Source organism: Struthio camelus, chromosome 16, assembly GCF_040807025.1.
Source record: "Struthio camelus isolate bStrCam1 chromosome 16, bStrCam1.hap1, whole genome shotgun sequence".
NCBI lineage: Eukaryota > Metazoa > Chordata > Aves > Struthioniformes > Struthionidae > Struthio > Struthio camelus.
Genome location: NC_090957.1, coordinates 87,524 through 107,368, shown reverse-complemented (window position 1 = coordinate 107,368; position 19,845 = coordinate 87,524). Strand labels below are relative to the sequence as shown.

At 42.4% G+C, this 19,845-nt stretch overlaps 1 protein-coding gene across 8 annotated transcripts in view; it reads left to right on the top strand.

Annotated features, from left to right (window-relative positions):
- LOC104141146 (leucine-rich repeat and fibronectin type III domain-containing protein 1-like protein) overlaps positions 1-19,845 on the top strand; it is a 67,840-nt gene that overhangs the window by 25,451 nt on the left and 22,544 nt on the right. For 2 of the 8 annotated variants that reach the window (XM_068909591.1, XM_068909595.1), the window contains exon 2: positions 6,310-6,481. The exons of 1 other annotated variant lie outside the window; for it this stretch is intronic. The gene's annotated coding sequence lies outside the window, so the exon portion shown is untranslated. Of the gene's footprint in view, positions 1-5,610; positions 5,784-6,309; positions 6,482-9,137; positions 9,285-9,929; positions 10,140-19,292; positions 19,311-19,845 lie in introns of those variants that run through there. 5 more of the 8 variants (XM_068909594.1, XM_009670288.2, XM_068909593.1 and 2 more) reach the window with 5 other exon arrangements.

Here is a 19,845-nt window from a genome sequence, read left to right as displayed (position 1 = left end):
CCTCCCTCGCGCGGTGCTTTGAGTCGGTCTGGTCTGGCCAATGCTGGTCGCTTCTTGCTTCATTTAGTAATAACCAAGTTAGCTCCTATGGATCTGCACTTTTGTCAAAAGTGAAGATGAGTCATCTTATAAAAATCAGAATACGTTCTTGTAATAATCTGCCCCCCCCCCAACTTTATATTTGTTGATACTATGGATAATCAGAAGGGGCTGGCCTGTGCGCTTTCTTTGCTGATGTTTAGAAAATGCAAGTACGTAGTTGTTTAACAGGCATGGCTGTGCAGCTGTGAGTGTACACTGCTGAATGAAAAGAAAATTGCTTTATAGGCTGCAGACTACAATTTACCTCTCAAAGTACATTAGTAATCTCTGTAAAAGCTCATTAACGATCTTAAACCCCAATTTCTCTGCCCTGGATGTATTTACTGTTTTCTCATTATCATAATTAATGGAGGGGGGAAAAAAGAATAAACTTTTCTGGGGGACTGAATAAAACACAGTAGTATCCTGATGTGCTCGCATCTGCTTAAAGTGTAGATAGGCTAGTACAATGTTGTTTTAGTGTAGTAGGAGGGATAGTGAGAATATACCAGAATATACCACATGTAATTAAAGTGATCTCTAATTCACAAGGTGAACAACTAATTCTTTTGGCTTGATAGCAGGACGGTTGCAACTTCCTAGGATCTCCATTATATAAACTATATATATATATATATATATATATATATATATATATATATATATAAAATAAACAATAAAAATGTAAGTGAATTTTTTTAACTTTCTGGTTGGATTATTACGCTGCTCATAATGGTGATACTTGGATTGCTCCGGGAAGCTCTAAAAAGACAGATAGCAGCCCCTGCTCCACAGTTTTCAAAAAGGCCGAACCCAGACTGATAGGTGAAAAAGGAGAAGAGATTTAGCGTGGGCAGCAGGGCATCTGCAGCGCGGTGCCCGATCTGGGTGTCCAGCACCTGAGTCGCTCTGATCTCTAGCACGCGGTGCTGTGTGCTAGGAGGGAGCCTGATGCAGAGGCCGAGGGCCGTAGCGTGACATCGGGAGCTGTATCGCTCTGGTTTCTGTTTCTGCTTGTGGTTCGCGGTTTATAGATCCCATTTCTGTTTCGCTGCAGAGTGGCGGCAGTGACCTGTGTTGATTTTTGTCCGATACAGACCTGTATCGCTATCTAAATTTCTGTAGCTTGATTTGTGTGTAGTTCTGTGAGCAGATGAAAACTGACCTAACTGTGCTGGAGCGGTGATTTATTCGCAGGAGGTGTTTGCTAGGGTGTGAGGTGCTAGCAACCAAATATCTGAGTACATGTGAACTTCTGCAGTTGAAAAAAAACGTTCCTGCACAATTACGTTCTTTTATAATCGCTGATTTGTCCTTTATCGTCCCTTGAACTTGGGAAAAGGAAGTGGCCCTGATGCAAGGAAAATAGATACATGAAAAGCCCATCTATATCCCTGTGCTTGATATAGCAATTATATGCATGGTAAATCTGCTTATTGAACATGAGCCTTTCTGAGAAATTGCCTGAACAGTGTCATGCTTCATTTTCACAGTGACTAAGGTGAGAAATATAAGCTTGTCAAGAGGTAACAGTCTTGACTTATTTTATTCCAGATAAGAATAGGGAGTGTTGTTTTTAAGCTGTTCAAGTGGTCATCCATCTCCAACTAGTGCATTTTTTTCTCTAAAGAGGAAGAACAAAATATTTCTTTTTTTCTTAAATGCGATCGTGAGAGTTTTGTGGGCCCAGTGTGGGAGGCTTTTTTTAAAGTTAAGTATTTAATGACAATTATTTTCATCATTTTTATTCCTGTAACACTATCAACAGCCAGTTGTAGCCCAAAGTAGACATGGAAGAGTTGTTCTGCTTGAGGCATCCTGACTCTTTCCTTTCTACCTTGCTGCCTCCCTGTGTTTCTAGTAGCTAAACTAAACGATGAGAGAGTGCTAAAGATTTCATACAGGGGAATGGGTTGCCGTGCGGGGACTGAAGGGCAGCACAGTCTGCAGTCTGCGGGTGCTGGCTGTGCCAGCTGCTGTGGTTCAGCCCTAGCAGCTTCTGGAGGACGTCAACCGCTTCTGCTTGGCTGACGGTTTCCAAAGGGCTACCGCACTGTATTTCTGTGTTCAGGACGTGTCCCCCCGCCCCTCCTCTTCCTCATTGTCTTGGTCTTATTTCTTCTTCTGAATTCTAGGCTTAAAATTCTGCTGCTGCTCAGTTGTTCCCAACTTGCTGTTTCTCAGTCTGCCCATTACAGTTCAATTGCCTTGCTAAGAAAGCCAGTGAACTGGCTCAGACTCAAAATGGCCTTAGCCCAGGAACCCAAACTGAAATTTCAGCGTTCAGATTTTTCAGGGATTTTCAGACTGATAGTATTTTAAATGGGTTTGAAGTTCCCCAGAAAGCATTTCTTCACTTTCCTGTGCGTGTGGTTTACGACATTGACATCTTGCCATTGGCTCATGATAACCATTTTCATTTCCATTTAATGAAAAAAATGTTAAGAGTTATACATCTGTATATATTTTTAATTGCAATATAACTGTTGAGTGTCGAGGGGCTGCAATGTGTTGTTTCTATTGCCAAAAGTAAGTTCCAAATTTTCAATCTTAGTGTGTCTGTGGTAATGATCCCCAGCAGTGGCATTTCAACACTAATTAACCTTGCAATGAACTCGTTACTGATAAAACTATAAACCTAGGCATGACAAAGCAGGAGATGAAGGGCACAGAATTGCTGATACTGAGCCATTGCAGGAGGCTGCCTGGCTCATGTGAGCTCATGCTTCTTATTTTAAGCTTTGCTTGAGATAACAGCAACAGAATAATTGGTGCTTGAGCGCTGAGCTTGGACTAAGGGATTGAAATAACCCAGTTCCTAGGGGGAAGAAAGGATCTCTCATCTCAGGAAAGAGAGACAAGGCTGGCCTCTCGTACCATGTGAGAAGCAGCCCCCCGTGCTAGTCCGAGCTGTGTTGGTGGGCCCCAAGGGAAGCCCGTGCTCGCGCTGTGGTCCACGCCGCTCCTCGGGGAGCGGAAGCGTTGGGTGGCGTCAGCCTGGCGTCGGTGGTGGTAAGGCCAGAGCCCAAGACGAAACGCGTGTTTGTGGCCATAGTTGAGCGACAGCTGAGCTGGCTCTGTGGCTCTGCTCCAGCTCCGTGTGGCCCCGTGGCTCTGAAGAGCTGTGTTTTCACGCAGACTTGACGCGACGCTTTTTCTCACAGTAACCCCTATTACTGGCAATTTCTGTGCGTTTGCTCGAGGGCCGTAGGGAAGGGAGGTGAAGATTCTGTCAAATGCATCCTCACAGAGCGCCGACACAAAGAGGTTGTTTAATTAAGTAGCGATGAATAGGAAATATTACTTGTGTTGTCCTTGAAGCTTTATGTTCTCTTCAGGATTGTTACCTGTTGGCTTATGCTTTGATCAAGGCTCAAAATAATGAGGACATGGATTGGTGGGGGTTTATTTTGCACAGTCCAAATTACCTTGTCTAGAGATTTTGCCAAATATAGTCTGCCAGGGAACATGCGTTTGTAGTTCCCTCGAAAGATTTTAGTGTGCTAGTTTACGTCAGGGCTGAGAACAATAAGTGTGCCTTGGAAAAGAGCTTTTTAACAAATCCACAGACGGACTCATGGAAGAGTCTAGATACACAACGGCTTCTGTACTAGCATTTGATTTCCAAATAGCTACAGGTAACACTTGTAGGGTAGGAACTTCATCTTTTCATCTCGGACTGTTTTGGCGGTATGGGCAACCCTGCCCAAGAAAATGGAAAGGGCCACGACAGTCATGCGTTTTACCGAGCCCTGAAAGACCCACAGAACGTTTGTTCTGCAAACCTTAGGAGTGGAGATGATATTCAGAGATTTCTGCCTGCTTTTGGACAATCTCGTCTTACAGGTTTTGATTTCCTGATAGATTGTAGGTATATAGATTGTTAAAACATATTTGCGGAGCAAAATGAAAATTCAGACCTTCTTAAGTCATGGAGATAACTTAAATTGTCCCATTTCCATTGACAAAAATGCCTCTTTGAATTGCCAGTATAAAACACGCTGGCCTATTTTTGGCCACTAAGCGTGTGCAGAAATATGTTCCTGGGAAATGTGCTTCCCTATTTGATACTCCTTAGGAAGGTGGATGTTATTTTAAATTTTTCAGCTGTGTCTGAGTGCTGATACAATGATGTCTGATGAAGGGTGTTTGGCTTTCCTCTGCAGTGCTTATGCCTGTGATTTCCTGTGTTAGCTGTCGGCTTTCTGTAGACCTGGGCCTTTTGTTTGCGTCCCAGGAGTGTTTAGGGTTTAGTGGGAGTCTCCCAGGAAACAGAAGCTGCAGATTCAGGTCTCAAATTCCCTAATCAAAAATAGGGAGGCAGCCCTCATTTTTAAGCTGACTTAAAACTCAGATAATGCTGCATGCTCTCTAATTCAGGTATGTTGAGGCAGCCGGCTGGAGTAAAGCAGGGAAGCCTGTTGCCTTTGTGTAAGGAAAGGTGCTGAATGTTTTGTCCGTTACTGCATTTTCTGTGCCTTGTCCAAAGGACGTTGTGTTGTGGCACTGGGAACGGTGAGTCTGTTGATGACTTTTCTCTCCACCCTCTCGCAGAAGCCCCACGCAGGTGGATGAACTGCTGCAGTACTGGGGAGAAGGGGAAGAGGAAGCAAACGTGAACAAAGATTTCCACCATCCGCACCCCGTGATGATAAAGTACCAGAGTTTTTCCTTAGTGATTCTTGCACATCCGTCTTCCCCTCGAGCGCTACTCGTTTCCCTGGTAGCATAAAACTAACGAAATCACTTACTTTGCATACTAAATTGCCAGAGTTATATGTGAAATGAGAAAAGGCAGCAGCAAGACAACTTGAAGTCAGTAAATAAAAGTGAATCTGTCTTGCTGTGTTACTCTAATAATATGATGAACAGCTCTGCCAATGGCAAGGTGAAGATTTTATTGCCTGCAGCAAGCGCTAAAATCCCACTGCTAGGGATCTCTCCTAGTACGGTGCTGATTTTAAAGAGGAGCACTCGGTAAGTATCAAATTATTGATCCAATTAGTAATTGCCCAATTTATAACTCCTAAGACATTTTTATGTATCCCTACCAAGACGCAGGATGTGAAAGCAGCAGGGGTGAGCTCTAGCTTTTGTTTACGTTTTTATATTGTGCTTGCTACTACACTCACTGTAATTGCCCCTAGAATAGCTTCATGGGGAGAGGGAAGAAAGGAGAACAGGAAAGATGGGAAAGAAATAAGGAAGGGGTTGCATGTCATGAACAATCCCCCCAGTCCTAGTCACCATCCTCACCATTGGGGAGGAATCCAGCTCATTCTGTAACTGAGAGGTTTCACGGTGGAAAATCTAGTGCAGGTGTGAGCTCAGATCCCCACCTGGCTACACGGATCAGCTTTTCACCCCCTCGACAGGCCCTGCTTGGAGCGCTTCTCGCGCTGAGCGCGTGGAGAAGTGTAGATGGGTGAGGGGGCTGGCAGCAAGGAGAACAGGACGACTCGGTTCGTTTGCCCCCAAACTGCAGCTAAATGAGGAAGTTCCCATCTCATGCTGCTGCTTTTGCAGAGCTTCGTTTGTTTAGAAGCAAAGACTTCACAGAAATCTCGGGTATCATTTAATTGCTGTTACTTTCACAGGTGCATCATTTCAAGTAGGCCAGTACTCTTGGATTTTGGGCATATGAGGGTCCAGATTTAGCAATGGACGGAACGTACTGCTGCTGCTCAGTGCCTGGAGGGCTGGTGAATATCTGATGAGGGAGACGCGAACGTTTCTCTGGTGTTCAATGGGCTGGTTTCTTGGGGGAGATGTCCAACTATTCGTTTAGTCTCTGTATGGTCGATGTGCTTTTGTAAAGGTAGGATAAACAGTATAATTGCTGCTCATGACTGGGATCTCTTAATAGCCCAGCATTTAAAGCCAGTTTGAGCGCTAGGGTGCATGGTGTGGTAGTAAGACTATGTTAATTTTATTTCATTGGCTTTCTTCTTGAGCGCTTGGGCTATCTTGTTTCATGAGGTAGATGTTTGGACTCGTTTTGTTCTGTCTACGACTTCTGATTTCTGGAGAAAACTTGTCTCGTAGCAATCCTGTCTGTTTTAGAAGAGGAGCTGCTGTGAAGATTATGTTGAGATTGGTTACCCTTTTTAGTTCGCCTTACCGTTTGGCGTTCAATCTTTGTGGCTACCGCCTCTGCTACGATACTGTCACTCTTAATGATTCTGATAAAGTGCAATTCTAGACGAAAATGTAACCTCTTAATTTCAGGATGGATGGGCCACCTTGGGATATACGTGATGCTGTGCTGTGAATCTGAATGGAGAATCTATTGCCTCAGGGGCTCCGTACCGAAATGAACCGCTAATGAAAGCGCAGCAGACTCCTGAAAAGAAGCACGGAGTGGAACAGGTTTGACAGCCAGCGTGAAGGTCACTTTGAAGTAAGAACAGTCCACTGTTAAGCCCGCTTTTTCTACCGGGTTAGGGGCCCTGGTATATTTTAGGGGCATTAGAGCTGTGTTGTTGTATTCGGTCATCTGAACAAACTGAAACAACACTAAAATCTCCCTAAAAATTGTGGTTGAACTACCCAATGAATGGCAGTTGTGCACGTGCATTTGCGAATTACGCTAAATAATAACCCCTGTGGAGCTGAGCTCCCTTTTGCTTGCCAAATGTTGGAGAAGAAAGCAGCACTTTCTGCCACTGATGTTGTATGTGTGCGCTGTACAGTGACAAATATTCTTCCATTTTTAATATTCACATACTCTAGAGAGTCTTGTGGGAGAAGGATAAAGTTTAGATCCTTATTCGATACTTAGTGGTGCGTATCATGTAAATGTTGGGAGTGGGGAGGGAAGAAATACGGAGTGAACCGTATTCCAGGTACCTAACTGTGTCCTGGCAGGTACGCTAGAGGAGTTCTCGTTTGGCGCAGCGGGTATCAGCGAGGTTTGGTACAACGAACTAGATTTGTGTGTTTGACTAGGATGGCGCCGTTATGAGAGTGGATGGCAGCTAGGGAGGGAACAACTGATCGTTTTGTTTCCGTGGAGATAACAGGCTCCTGGAAAAAATCAGATGAGAAATTGCAGCACTCTGATAACACTTTATCACAAGCCTAAGATGCTGCGGTGCATTCTAAGGAAAGTACGCTATAATCTGCAGTAGTGTAGCATCTGCTATCAAGCGGCTATTGCAGTAAAGCCCTTTCCTCTGAAATCTGTCAGAGTGGTTTGCACTATTTTTTTTTTTTCCTCCTTAGCAAGCTTCTAAAATAAAACATCTGCTTGCCTGTCACACCACGGTACCCAGGAAAGCAGGACGACAAGTACTGTAAAACTGAGCCTCTCTCCCCTCCTATGCAATGCTTGCTTCACTCCGTATTTCCCGAGTGCAGAAGGAAGGTGCTTTGATGCATGACTATACCGCAAATCCTTATTTTGTTTTTCTCCCCCCGAGTATTGTGGTCCGGTGTTTGGTAAACACGCGTTAGTCTCATTTATGTAGAAGAACATGTTAACAAAAACAGCTTAAGAAATAATTGTGGGCGTGTTTCCACTGATCTTATGCCCAAACAACAGAACCCCTTACTATCTGAACAGTCAAACTGTTATTAACAAAGCTATCTGCAAGTAAGGTGTTCCTCCTCGGGGGGAAAAAATGGGACCGGAATCCAGCCATTAGTTAATAAATAGAAAAGGAAAGCACAGTTATAAAAAGCAAGTATACCGCTTGCTATATATAAACTTTCAGTGATTCTCTTATTAGATGTTTTTCTCATATCATTTTTATTTCAAGAGTTTAATATTTCACTACATATGAAGTGGAAACACACGTAGGTTACGTACTCTCTAACAATAATATGATGGTGGCTTTTTTTTTTTTTTTTAAACGATTTGCCCCTAACATCTCTGAAACTTTGCAGAATGTTTTAGCCTTCCTGCTCTTGCGAAGCAGCAGCTGCCAACCTTGTACAATGCTAAAATCCTATCTAGAACCTTTCTAATGGAAAGTGGTTTGTGTGATGCTTGGAATGGCAGCTCACTGAGAAATGAACATATTTTTTATGTCTAAATTTATGTCTAAACAAGGGATTTTGATATTTTAACGTGTTATTTTTCTGTGTTGCTGGCTATCTATTCCAAGTTAATTGGAATACGATGCTTAAAGGAGATGACTTATTTAGATGTGCTTATTTATGCATAACATGGGAACAGCTTGGAGGTGTGCCCACAGCTAATTTCTAGAAGATGCGGATCATGCATAATATAACTAGGGATGTTAAGCCTGTGGCTGTTTGCGTGCAGCTCTCGTGGAATTCCTCACTCTGTGGCTGAATTCAGCCAGCGTGAACGGGGAACAGTCGTAAGCCTGACGGGTCACTGTGTCATCCAGGGATGAAAACATTCTCCCTGAGCTTCCTGGCTGTGCCGTGCTGATGCTTTCCAAATGCTATGTATACGAGTCATCTGTGTATGACTCGTGTTGTGCCACTAGGCTAACACAGTCCTATTGAATATCTTTAGATCTGTCCATATACAACTGCTTTTAAAGGATGATTTCTCTTTCACTCTTGAGTAGGTGATGAAGCTAACACACATACTTACCAAGCAGTGCTGTAATTGCTAGAACAAGGAGCTGTCCAGTACGATACATATGACTTGAAAACTGGTAGGATATGGGAACTGATACGACATGAGTGAAGTCTAAAGCTATTCCTGTATTGATTCAGAAGGAACCTGTACAAGACTTGACAGAATAAAACAGGGAAAGAGGAGAAAATGCAAGAGCTGGCAGCAAAACATTGAAGAGATTCTATCTCAGATTGTGTAGTGTGTAAATATGTTAAGATGTAGCAGGAGATTGTCTGGGACAAATGTTCAGAAAGAGAAAAGGATGGTGGCAGTGAAGATAGTCCAAGGGTAGACTGTCTAGTCTAGGTATGTTCTTAGCTGATTTTGCAGCTTGAAAACCCCCTAACAAAGGAGATTTTTTTTTTTCTTTCTAGAAGAGAAACATTGTCCAAGACTGAAAAATTAATAGATGAACAAACCATTCACGTGGTTTCCCCTTTCTCCTATCCCTGTTTTCCAGTTAGTAAAACTGCAACTGCTACAAATTGCATTTCGTGTTACAGCACCTCTAAAGCCCCTAAATAAGAAGTCTCGCTTCTGCTGTGTGTGTAGTGAGATAGGCCAGACTGAAGAAGTTACAGTCTGAAGAGACAACCCCCTGAGAAAGGTGAGAAGTTGAGTCAAACATGGGGGACAAATGATCTGGGGAAAAAAATCAGAGAGGTTTTTAGCAGAACAAGAAGTTGAAGCTAGTGTTCCTGCATCTTCCAGCAGAGCTCATCCACAAGTTTGGCTTCATGCATTGCTGAGGCTTTCTAAATAATTTCTGTCTTGTCAGTGCTATGCACAGCAACTTACAGTTCAGGCTAAATTCAAGATATGTAATTTTGATTGCATCATACCAAATCTATGATGATGTAAGGGGACGCAGTCTAGTCTAGCTTTGCGTGAGACTCGGCAAATCGAATGGAGATGCTCCAGGAGCTTGCCCTGGGGGATTTGCTTTCTTTGGATCACTGAGATAAGGTGATGTTGATCGCCTGATGGCGCTTCTTGTGCGGATGGCGGAAGGTGCCACTGAAATGGACTGTGCAAAGCAGCTGTGGGCATGGGATGGAAGGATTATGGAAGACTTGTTATTACTTAGCCTTCTTCTGATTCTTATTCTAGTGCAAATGCATGCAGTGGAACATATTAAATTAGCTGTAGGATGACGTCGTCAAGTATGAAAAACTATAGTCAAATTTGGCCTTATGGATAGAGTTGATTTTAAGGGGTTGAACCTTTCTGAGAGTCTCGTTTTCTTCTTCAGGCATCGTGAATCCCTCTGAGGAGCTAGGAGTGAAGTCACTGCCAGATCTGTATCAGGTGCTGAGCACGTTCTTCTTCAAGGACCATTCTGAGGGCAACGGGGGGATTGCAGCCATGCCAAACCTTTGTAAGGGGACAAGAGGCCTTAACACGGTGTTTTCCCTACCATCCTTTTACAGCCACGAAAAGCTGGGCTTACTTTTGCCCAAAGGTAATTATGTAGTAGATGCAGATGTTTCAATTAATGGTTTAATTAGCTACCTAGCTATGAACAGTAGTGTATCCTATCGCATAATAGGCACTCTGCACCCCTTTTTCTAGCCACGATCTCATCCTTAGGTAAAGAGGAGGGATATGGTGTGTTTGAAATAAATAAAAATCCACATTCAGATACGCTCGTTTGCAAAACGTGTTCAGCCAGGCTCCCTGAGCGCTGTGGAAGTGTTCAGCAGTGCACTTTCATTTCTAAAAATGCTTTGTCTTCAAGCACTGTCGTTTAAGGAATTTCCGTGGTGAAAAAATTCCTTCAGCTATAGGAGAGCTCTACAGAAACAGCTGCTGTAGACCGCAGATGATTAATTAACTGCTAGAATCGGCTCTGTGTTCCTGCTAAGGGTCGAGATCTCTGTGTTAGAGCAAGCATGTTTCAGTTAGTATTTCTTAAGCTCTGTTCTGCAATCGAACCTTTTTTGTTTTATTGTTTGTTTGTTTTTGCTCTTGAGCCTTGAGACAGCTACTTCATTATTAAAAGGCTGCTATTCTCCGCTGCAGAAATCAAGATAAGCTACAGAACCAGAGTAATTGGCCTTCATAAATAATCTCTGTTCTCGGAGTGCTCCTGTGGTGTATGTTACACATGCCAGCACCAAGAAGATAGTATGTAGTTTTATAATCCAATTTGAAATATTAACACCCCCCCCACACACACACACAAAATAACATCCACAAAAAGTAAAATATTAAGTTTTGTTTCCCCTCCCCTACCCATCATTTTTGATTTAAATGGTAAATGAAGTTCTAAAGGTCTGGAGACACTTTGGGGGTTGGATTGTCTCCTTAGGGAGTCCCACAAGATGGACACGGGTTTAAGGAAAAATACTTTTATCAGTCCTTTGTGGCTCCTTGTGTCTGTGGAATAAATTCTCTTATTTCAGTGATTCCTCTCTGATGTGTTGTTGTTGTTGCAGAACTCATTCTTCTTGTTCCATTTGCAGGATATATGCCAGACAGGAAACTTGTTTTCTGTGCTTTCAACCTCATCTCTCTGTATGTTATTTTCCATTTAAGCCCTTTTTGGAAAATCATGTGCTCACAAATGAGGTCCTTGCTGGGAGCCAACAGAGGGCTGCTTTTCCAGCCAGCATCTGATTTGTCTCTTGTATAGCAGTGCTTCCTCCTCCGTACGTTCGTGGAGACTTGTTCCTTTTCTGTCGAAGGCTGCAAATTTTGGCCGATGTCTGCCCGTCTGTCTTGTCAGAGCACTTGAGTCTTCCCATGGTCTCCTGTTTTCTCATCTCTGCTCCAGAAATAAGAGTGTTCTCCTCACATCTGTTCCTCAGCTGCAAAGCCCCAGTCAGCGTTTTGTCCAAGGGACGCTTAGTGGTCAGGAATTAACTGTGATACAGAATGACATGTAAACTTGCTTTAAATCGGTATCGTATGGGACAAGGAATCGCGTCCTTTGTGGTAGAGGTTTAAGTTATACGGGATTTATAGTTCAAAAAGGAAAAAAAGTACCTTTTTAAGCATTGTTTGGCAGATGATTGTCTAATTAAATATGTAACATTTATTTCTGAAGAGAATGGTAATTTTTGATATGTGGTTTGCTGTGACTTTTGAGGAGCTTGATTTTACCCCAAACGCTTATGAGTCCTTTCTCTGCAAAGATCAAAATGACACTTAACATGCTCGTTTGGTTTGTTCCCTCAGTCCGCTAGATTTTTGGTTTTGGTCTTTGAATAAAAACATCTGTCTAGATTCAATTTCAGTATCCTTTTTCTATGTGAAGGCTGCATACTAGACTTTCAACACGCTCTGTCCAGTGACAAATGAAGGAGTAGTTAGAGTAAAGCACTCACATGTACCACCAACCTTCTGGTATGTTGATTACCCTCTTGTAAAATTTTGGATTGTGTGGCTGTTTCAAATGTATGTCTCAATGAATCTTCAGGCTAATATGTCATCTTAGAATATATATTCAGCAAGCTCATTTTGAACAAGTTCCCCGCACATCTTTGCCTTCTGTAGAAGTTTTGCTATAAAAATTGTATATCGGTAGCCCAAATTCGCTCTGTGGGCACCTGCCTAGTTATTGAGGCAAATTAGGCATGACAGTAGAGCGTGTTGAATAAGTTCCATGTAGTGTGGGCTGATTAATATGAAGTATACTGGATTATGTATGTTAGCTTTACATTAATAAAGGCAAATACCGAATCACTTCCTTACTAGGTGCAGTTATCTGGCCAGACGCGCTTAAATGCAGTCATCTTAAACCCGACATCAACATGCAATTTATCTGAGGTGTTTCTGAGGCAAAGATAAAAGTGACTACTGGGTTGTTAAGGGAACCAAAGAAGAAGTTATAGTTGAGCGAACCCTAACTGCTGGAAGCTGTTCACTGACCCTCTGCGTTTTCAGGCGGTAGAGCCAAACCATTTAACATTTAAGGAGAAAACAGCAAGCCAGCACGACTTGGATAGGCCATGGGCAAGGATACTCAGCCTCCTGATAAAGTTTCGTTACTTTGTACAGCACATGGCTTTATTTCATTTCTCCCAGCTCTCCTGTGGGGATGGGCTTTGGGTAGTGGCAGAAGGCAGGTGGTGGTGGTGATGAGGAAACACTGAATAAAACCTGAATGTTCTGCTTACGTTGCAAAAGGAGACTGCTGTAATGTGTTGCTTGTGTTATGTTGGTGGTTCTGTGTCTCGCCTTGTTTGTCTCAGTATCTGCAGAGTGGACTGTGCCTTGTGGCAGCGTAAAGCAGTGCAGTAGAGCTTGTGAGGCTTCCAAAATGTGTTGGGGATGCTGCTGTGATAAAGAAATGTTTATTAGGTGAATATCCTTAAACAGAAGCCTTAAACAGAAGAAGGTATTAGGTGGTACAGTCTAAGTGATCTTGGGGTAATGGCAATTTCTTCACTGAAGCCCCTTAAAGGAGTACTTTGGAGGAATACCAGAGGGTGGCTGTACTGCTAGCTGTCTTCTGCAGTTTTCCCTCAGGAGTGGAGTTGGAGGGGAGATAAGACAGCTGCTAGTGGTATATGGTTAAGTAGCTTCCTCCTTTGCTAAGGAAGGGAAAGTCAGCAGCTTGGGGTAGCGTGTAGATTCTGGAGGGGGGGCTGGGTTACAAACTGTCAGGAAATTCCTCTTGATGAAGAGGATTTGTATTTACAGATGAAGAAAGCACTGTAAAGTAAATATATAGTTAAAATCTTTGCTGGTCTCTGTGCCAGTCGTGCCTCACCAAAGTGAGGTATGGGTGTGATGTTCACAGGAACATGCTTAGGTTTTACCTGACCGCGTTGCAACCTTGAAGAATTGTTCTCTTTCGGTGCTGCTGCCTTAGAAATGCTAAGAGCTGTCAGTTAGAGGCAGTTACGTGTTTTTAAGAGATGAAACGGCAATCAAGAGGGAGAGTAAAAAAAAAAAATACCATTGCCAGTTTTCAGCAAGAGAGACTTCAGAGTGGCTAATGAAATGGTGTTCAGTGCTGTGTTACAGAGATCAGCTGATAAAGCGTGCCTTATTGGGTTGTAGAAGAGCCTTTGCATCCCAGTAGATTGTTTTTTGTCAAGTATACCTCAGTCAGTGCAAGCAAAGAATGAGGTGTTCAAATGCATCAGTACTGAAGGGGCCTGAACGTTACCATTAATTCCTCAAACGCAGATGAGCAGGACTACAACTTAAGTAAAGATTACCTTCTTTCTTATAAGCGAAGAAATGTATCTGAAGGCTTGCTATTTTGGTTTAAAGCAGCCTCCGTATGCTTATGATTACATGTTGCGTGTCCACAATGTTTTAGCAGAGGGGTAAGTTGCTTCGTTTCGTGCCGCGTAGAGATGCGAAGTGCATAATGAAAAAAAATTTGGCCAATGTGTTTGATCTCCTCCTTCCTGCCTCTGTACTGGGGAGGTGAGAGCTTTAGAACTGCTTCACTGAAATCCATTGTTCAGAGACTAATCTTCAATGTGCTAAGCACAGAACTTAAAAAATACTAGGAAGAAGAAAGGGGAAGTTTGGAAAGAATAAAATGTTTCTGTAGAAAAAGAAATGCATTTTTCCTTGCAACCCGCTTTCATTTTGAACCAAAGATGATTTCTATCTGAATGTTATTCTTTTGTTAATGTACTGTCTACAAACACTATCATTTCATTGTCAGAGTAATGACATACCTGCCTGCATACATACTGAGCGTGCAATTTTATGCTTGTTAGACTTTGAATGGTGGGAACTGTGATGGCATAGGATTTGTAATGAAATTATTATCTACCAGCCTTGTTATAAGTGTCATTAGCTGTCATCAATTGTAAAACACTTTGAGGTGGTTTAAAACTGGAAACAGTAGAGTTGGTAACATCAGTGTTGAAAATCTTACCGTAGAAAATGCCTAACAGTAGTAGGTGGACACTTCATTACTTTGTATTTCGCTTCATAAAAATTCAGCTTTTTCCTCTCTTGCGGTAATGTTAGAGAGAATGGCTGGTGCATAACGATTTCCTTTTAGGAAGACAGCACCTTTGTTAGCACGGTAACACCTGGTTTCACAATCAGACATTGATTCAACAGTGACTCAAAGTGAGGAACACTCTAAACTGAGTCATCCACGGCATTTCCTACAGCAGTTCCTTATGTTCATCTCGGTGGGTTCCCATGCAGGTTTGGACTATGGACAGTGCCGTTAGGTTTGAGGTCATAATCCATCTGGCGCATGTTACCTGTTGACATTTTAAGAGGACGCTGAAAATTGCTGATAGATGCTTTTTAAGCAGAGGCAATGGATGAAACTGAGAAGTAGATGTTTTTCTCTTTACACCGTTGATAACAGTTTATAGTGTCTGTGATGCCAAATGTGACTTCCCAGGGTTTTGAATGCCAATGAAGGACGTCGTAAGCTCAACGTTTCTGTGTTCCCTGTTCTGTCAGTAATAGTATGGCTTAGGATGTCAGTCAGGTATAGCTCTTTCTGTGCAGTTCACTTAAAGTTGAAGCTGAATATATTTCCAAATAATATCAAATCACAATAGCTGTGGTCTCATTAGTGAAGGTTGATGGCTTGTAATGATTGCAAGAAGGGGAAAACCTGCAAGCATAGTTCCAGAAAGTGAAATTATATGGGGAGCAATTGCTTAGTTCCTGTTGTGGTTTTTGGTTTTGATGTTTTTGTTAAAATTGCAATTAAACGATGTGGCATTATCCACAATATGAACGTTTATCTGAGCAGTAAGTAAGCGTGCAGTGTGTTGAAGTAAAGCTAACTGTAGGTATATCTTCCGTTTTATTCTGGAGCGGTTTCCTATGGGGAACGAAGCGCGTGTTGTCGTACAGCCGTAGCTGCGCAAGAGAGTTTGAGATTTCATTTTAGTCTTGTACCATAAGTCTTTGCTGTGTAGGAAGTTCTGTTAGTTCATAACATTAGTAGATAATAGTGCAGAACTCTCGATACAGTTCTCTTTTTCTGAGTACTTTCAAACATTTGTCTTTCAGTTTTAAAGTTGGAAGGTTTTTCACAGTGCTATTGAGAAAGTTCACGCAGCAGCCATGCGGCTGAAGGGTTGCCACTCCAGGTGGATACCCAGCTAAAACGGGCTGGGCTTCCGCTCCTTGAGGTGTTGGAGAAGGACTGCATTGTCAGCAGTGAACTCCTCGCTACTCTTTAAGGTTTGCATATAAAGCATCAAACACGGAAGAGGAAAGAACGTTCATAAGTCATCACTGGAAGGCATTAATAGTTGACAGATAATTTGGTGTGATGAAATCGGTCCTTCTGAAGAGCCTGCAACAAGGCCTGAGCCCTATTAATAATTCAGTCATCCGAGTGTGGTTCAGTGAACGGTCCTGAGTGAACGAGACTCCGTATTTTTCAATATCCTTTACGAAGAAAATGGGTCGGTTTTTGTGTTGTAAAGAACCACCTCATATTCAGGGACTGGGTAATAAATCTATTGTTTGTTTTCCTTCCTCATAAGTGCCGTTCTCTTGACCTCTGCCACTGCTTGCTTCTAGTCTTTCATTTTCTGCTTTAAGAGGAACTGTGTATTCGTTTCAATAGAGGTGGAATAGAACTGCCTCAACTTATTTCTTGGCACAGAATATTTCAGAAAAGCTTATAGCTTTTTCATGGTGATACTGTGATTATCAATGTGTGGCAAGCCTAAAGGGAAATGCTACTTAGGCAGTCTTGACTGATCTGGTGAGATGACCAACAGATCCATTAAACTCAAATGCTGGCACAGTTTCTTCTGCCAAACAGGTTTGGACTCGGTTAAGCTCTATAGCAGTGAGCTATAGAGTACTCAATTTTGAACCTTTGGTAGGAGCTTCCCCATAGGTCTTCTCAACGTTAGCCGGTTGGTCCTGTGAGGTTCCTTCCGTGTTTTTTCAAAAAGCTTCCTCCCTGTTTTGAGTTGGACCTCCCTCTGTGGATGGTTTTGTATCTCCTTTTTTCCATCTAGTGTCATCATAGCCTAGCGCTTCACGTGAACACAGGGCGTGTTGCGCTTTGAAAAGGACGCTACCCAAGAGAAAGAACGGGCTTTTCTTTGCAGTGTCGTTACGTTGGCAAAATGAGAAAGGAGAAGGTTGTCTCATTGTTGTCAGCCTCCAGTGCTAGACTAAGGGGGTCTATAAATAGCTCACCCTCCAACCCGTATCCCAAACTAATTATAGGTAGGCAGCTGTCTTAAAGACAGGTAAGTTGGAAGAAATCTAGTGGTGGTAATGATTCTTTCTCGTATGGAATTTTGAGATGGTGGTACAATCCTCTTCTGCATGTTGAGGTTCTGAAAGCCATAATACTAATATTTATTACAAATAAAGCTCTATCACAAGTGCAAAAGACAATATTCTGCATATTTAAGTCCATGCTAACTTAGGCAGGAAAATTCAGGAGAAAGAAAAGATGTGAGCCGGGGAAGACGGTGCGTTAAAGAATCTAGTGCTTATTGCTTCCTCTATGGCTATGTCCTCCAAGGAGTACGTGGCTCTCTCCAGATGTGTAGGCTGCAACTGCTTCTTTGTTTCTCAATTTAAAGGGTCTCAAGACACTGTCAGAAGCGATAAACATTAGCATAACCCTAAGTCTCTAACCTTACAGAAAGAGAGGTAACTGCAGCAAAGCCTCACCTGTAGATTTTGCTACTTAAAAACTGCAAACTGAAATGAAGGGAGAGAGCTCTTGCTAATGATTGATATTCAAAGCAGCCCCTGAGGCATGATAAGAAGTCTCTTAAACTGTGACCCTGTACAATATATATCTCTAAGCTGATTATCAAAACCCAGTGGAAACATCGATGAAGGGGAAAAGTCCTGTGGAGTTTAAACTCTTTTTTTTTTTTTTTTTTTTTAAAGGGTTCTAGTTGTTTTCTGCAGCCTACTAATGCACCTACGTAGGCTTTGCTGGACTTGCACCCCACACGTAAATTTTCCTATTAATGCAAAGATACTGCTGAAATGAAGTGCTAAAATGAATTCGTTGCTTCTTTGAAAGGGCCTGCTATTACCTTTCAACCAGAAAAGCGCAGTGTATTAATATCTATAAACCAACAGGTATATGAGATAATCTAAATCTTCCTCCATCCCAAAGGAATGTGAATGCAACCACCAGGTAATTGTACATAATGACCTAGCAGTAGGAGTCTTTACAAGTATCTGGGCACATAGATGGGTATGTAACTTTTACAGTGACCCTAAGCAGTCAGCATCACAAAATGTGTGGGTTGGTGGTGTGTGTGTGTGTGTGTTTTATTTTATTATTATTATTTTTTTAAACATTAACTTGCTGCAACTGAATCCATACTTCTGCAGAGATGAACAACAATTAATTCGGCTATAGGCAATTGCTGTTTGAAAGGAGCATTGCCTGCAGGCCATTATGAATTCCAGGAAGCTGACCTATGTTCATTATTGGAAGAATAATAAGCAGAAATTTATAAGGAATATGACAATGGCACAGTGCCCAGTACCCAGTTCTGTTTGCTAATAGTGAGCACAGATGGTGCAGCCGTTACGACATTAACAAGTGTTTATCTGCGTCCTTCTCAGAAAAAGAACTAAATGCTGAGGTAGCTGGAGCAAAGCACTCATAGCTCAGTGAGTGCCAAAAGGTGCCAAGCGTTGCCATTTCTTATTAAAATTAATAAAGAGCTTCGTATGTCTCTCCTGCAAGATGAAGCCTTCTATGTGCCGCGTGGCATGGTGGAGATGGTACCGGAGAAGAATAGTTTTGTTTCCATTAATGCAACCTGGGAGGTACGAGAGACACGCAGCTAGTTGCATTGAACTAATCAACAGAGATTACAGAAATGCCAGAACTTCCTTGCATTTTATAACTATCTTTTGAAATGGACTGGATAATCTGGAAAAGGGAAAATCATAATTACGTTTGTCAATAGTGTATTTTTGAGTAGACTACAACAGATGATAATATATTAAGTGTGCCGTAAATTGTCCTTGATGATATGTGAGTGAGAACTTCCAATGGCCAATGCACTAATATCAGACTTCTGAGGTCTGTAATCATCACTTTGGTTTCAGATTTAGTGCAGTGCAATTTGCGTTGCGTGTCCAGTTTGTAAACCACAGAGGGCAGGTCGTGCAAGTATTCCCTGGGTTATTTCTTTTAGAGTAGGTTTGGCTGAGGATATCATGGTCGTGAGGCATTTATAACCTTGCAGTGGTTGCAAACCCCTTTTGAAAGCTGCTTTGTTTCTTTGTTGAAAGTCAAATGGAATTTCTATGTTACTCGAGCATAGCTAGGAATTGCAAATGCAGTGCTAGTTTTGTCTCTTTTTTTTTTTTTTTTTTGTCAAAGGGCTGAAACATATCTAAAAGTTTAGGTGGTCATATTTAATTCAGCTGCTGCAGTAGAATTGCCTGAGCATCAAGTGATGATGCTACTGAGAACAACGTCCTAAAGTAGAAACTCTGCTGTCGGCTCCCTTCCGGAGGTGGGGTTTGCAGTCGAGTCCCTAAACCCTGTACGTTCCCTGAGGTAGGCGTTGGTGAACTTTGAGAGCTGCGCTGATAAGCAGTATATTTATTCCTCTGGATTAGAGGTATAACCGGGTGAAAACTCAGTGGAGGTCAGAAAATCCTGTCGCTGTCTCTATGAAAAGCAGCAGTACCTGGCTCTAAACCTATGGGGACGTGTGCGCTCTCAGAGGTACATTGATCAAGATGCTGCAGCTCCCAGCATTGCGGCAGTTCTGCTGCTTGCTATTCATAATTGGCCCCTTTGCTATTTTTAGCACTCGTGTCGTAGATCGCTGGCTTCTACGCAGAGTCTCATGGAGCTTTGGGCTGTCCCTTCTCCTGCTCACTTATGAGTGTTAGCAGCAAGTCCCTTGGATTAACAAAGCTCAATTTTAGTTGTTTTACATAGGCGTGCAAGTCTACATAGATCATTTCCTTTTTCAACAGAAAAGCAATTGTTAGTGGCTGGCTGTAGCAAGTTGTCCTATAGTAAGCAGGCGAGCAGCAGGGAATGCAATACCTACTTTGTATGAACTCTGTTCGTATAGTGCGCATCTTCTGTGTGCTTTCGGTAAAGCGGATTCTTTGTGAAACTCACAGTTTTAGGCAACCCAGCTGCATCCAGGGTGCACAGTTCACAGACTTCCATCCTTAATTAGCGGTGTAAATCATTGCAAATGTAGACAGACAGACATGGATGAAAAAGCTTGACGTTGTAAGGCCGA